At 63.3% G+C, this 2,596-nt stretch overlaps 2 pseudogenes; both read left to right on the top strand.

The window, feature by feature from the left end:
• Positions 1-400: 400 nt before the first annotated feature.
• LOC144771384 (18S ribosomal RNA) lies at positions 401-1,077 on the top strand (annotated as a pseudogene).
• Positions 1,078-2,049: 972 nt separating this feature from the next.
• On the top strand, positions 2,050-2,155 carry LOC144771184 (5.8S ribosomal RNA; annotated as a pseudogene).
• The last annotated feature ends 441 nt before the right edge of the window (positions 2,156-2,596 follow it).

Raw genomic sequence — 2,596 nt, 5'->3', positions numbered from 1 at the left:
CCAGTTCTTAAATACCGAATCGGTATGATTCGGTATTTAAGAATCGGTAATCTGGGATTACCTACATCGGGCCCAAATACACAATGCTATACCCGGCTCGAACGCAGGTGACCACACTGGATGGAACGGAATTTTTCCGGACCCCGCGGAAGGCCTAGGAATGGCTGGAGAGACATGAGGGAGCACAGCCACCATAAGAGCCTGGGCAACAACGACGGTGAGAGAGACGTTCTCGCAACCAACGAGTCATGAGAGGCCTTGGCCCCCGCGCAAGAGGAGGTTCGATGACGATCAAATAACATCGTAGTTCTGACCATAAACGATGCCGACTAGCGATCCGGCGGCGTTATTCCCATGATCTGCCGAGCAGCTTCCGGGAAACCAAAGTCTTTGGGTTCCGGGGGTAGAATGGTTGCAAAGCTGAAACTTAAAGGAATTGACGGAAGGGCACCACCAGGAGTGGAGCCTGCGGCTTAATTTGACTCAACACGGGAAACCTCACCTGGCCCGGACACGGAAAGGATTGACAGATTTATAGCTCTTTCTCGATTCTGTGGGTGGTGGAGTTGGTGGAGCAATTTGTCTGTTTAATTCCGAAAACGAACGAGACTCCTCCATGCTAACTAGTTACGCGACCCCCAGCGGTCGGCGTCCAACTTCTTAGAGGGACAAGTGGCGTTCAGCCACACGAGATCGAGCAATAACAGGTCTGTGATACCCTTAGATGTCCGGGGCTGCACGCGCTCTACACTGAACGGATCAGCGTGTGTCTACCCTTAGCCGACAGGTGCGGGTAACCCGCTGAACCCCGTTCGTGATAGGGACTGGGGATTGCAATTATTTCCCATAAACACGGAATTCCCAGTAAGTGCGGGTCATAAGCTCGCGTTGATTAAGTCCCTGTCCTTTGTACACACCGCCCGTTGCTACTACCGATTGGATGGTTTAGTGAGGTCCTCGGATCGGCCCCGCCGGGGTCGGCAACGGCCCTGGCAGAGTGCCGAGAAGACGATCAAACTTGACTATCTAGAGGAAGTAAAAGTCGTAACAAGGTTTCCGTAGGTGAACCTGCGGAAGGATCATTAACGGAGGAGCGGCCCGAGCGACCGACGGCGCCAGCCCGAAGCCCTCGGCCACCTCTTGCAAGCACGCACCCTAGGCACAGGGCCCGGCCTGGCGGAGCGGTCCGCGGCCACATGGGGCACTTGGGTTTAGGACCGGCACTTCGGCGGGCCTCTCCCCCCGGGGAAGGGCCCGACCGACGCGCGAGGGACCAGATCCCCTGTCCCCTGTCCCTCTGCGAGGCGGAACACGGGTTCACCCGGCACGGACCCCCCCACCACGGGGTGGGTGGGTTAACCGAATGGCAGTGCATCCCCGGGCTGGTACCACCCCTCCCTGCAAAAGGCCGTAGCGCCGGCTGGGTTCTCCCGCGCCCGAGTCCCCGTCCGACCGGGGCCCGGGTGTCCGAGGAGGTGTCCTTCTCGTGCAGCAGAGGGGCCTGGAAGAGAAGGGGCCGAAGGCCTGCGAGGGGACCCTGGCTCCTCTCGGTGGGAGGCGTGCGGGATGGGGAGCCGCCTGGCTCTTCCCTTTTGGCGCCTCTGACCCGGGCAAAAGGGTGGGTTGGGCCGATTGCCAGCCTGCCGGCACGGCTCGGAGCCTCCCGGCGACGGACGGCTGACGTGCAGGTGGAGCGACCTTCCCTCGTTGCCAGGTACCCGGTTCGACCCGGTCCCGTGTGGCCGAGGGGTTCTAAAGACTCGCATGGTCCCTCACGGTTACCCCGGGAGGGACCGGAGGCTGCGGAGCTGCCTTGTCCCGTCGCACCGGGAGCCCCCTTCCTCTCCCACAGGCGGGTGGGGGGGACTCCCGGGCCGAGCGCCTGGCAATGTTTTTTCTCTCCCAGTGGTGCAGTCTGAGTCCCAGAGGGGAAGCCTTGAACGGGGCGCCCGGGCCGTCTCGCCGCACGGGCGGTGGATGGACGGCGTCGCCTTCCTCCCGCCTCTCCTGCGCCCGCAGGTGGGTGAAAGTTTTTGAAAAGTTGCCTGTGACTCTTGGCGGTGGATCACTCGGCTCGTGCGTCGATGATCATCGACACTTCGAATGCACCTTGCGGCCCCGGGTTCCTCCCGGGGCTACGCCTGTCTGAGGGACGCTCGATCGTCAATCGCCCCGGGGCTTCCCCGGGACACGGCTGGGGCCGTCGCAGGGTGAGCTTCGCTTCCCCTTCGTCCCCCCACAAGGTCAGACCCCCCGATCGCCCGTGGCAGGTTCCCTCGCCGGGTCCTGCCGCGGAGGTACGCCGCCGGCGCGTCTGGCCCCGAGAAAGGGGCCTGGTGACCGGTCCACCCCGGGACCCGTCCCGGGGGCCCTGGCTGCGTGCCGCTCGAGGCTGTCTGTGGTGTCCCACCGCCTGCCCGCGCCTCAGTCGCCTACCTCTGCGGTCGGCTTCCCGGGGTGGGCGAAACCCTTCCGGATGTGATCCGGGGAAAGAGGGCGCGTGCTGCCGGGACGCCGGGCCCCCACCTGCTCTGGCAGGGGGGCCCGGCCTTCCCCGGCAACCCCCTTTGACGCTCCGGCGTCATTCTTCCGACTA

This window comes from Lissotriton helveticus, chromosome 7, assembly GCF_964261635.1.
Source record: "Lissotriton helveticus chromosome 7, aLisHel1.1, whole genome shotgun sequence".
Classification (NCBI taxonomy): Eukaryota; Metazoa; Chordata; class Amphibia; order Caudata; family Salamandridae; genus Lissotriton; species Lissotriton helveticus.
This window is presented reverse-complemented; position numbering and strand designations above follow the sequence as displayed.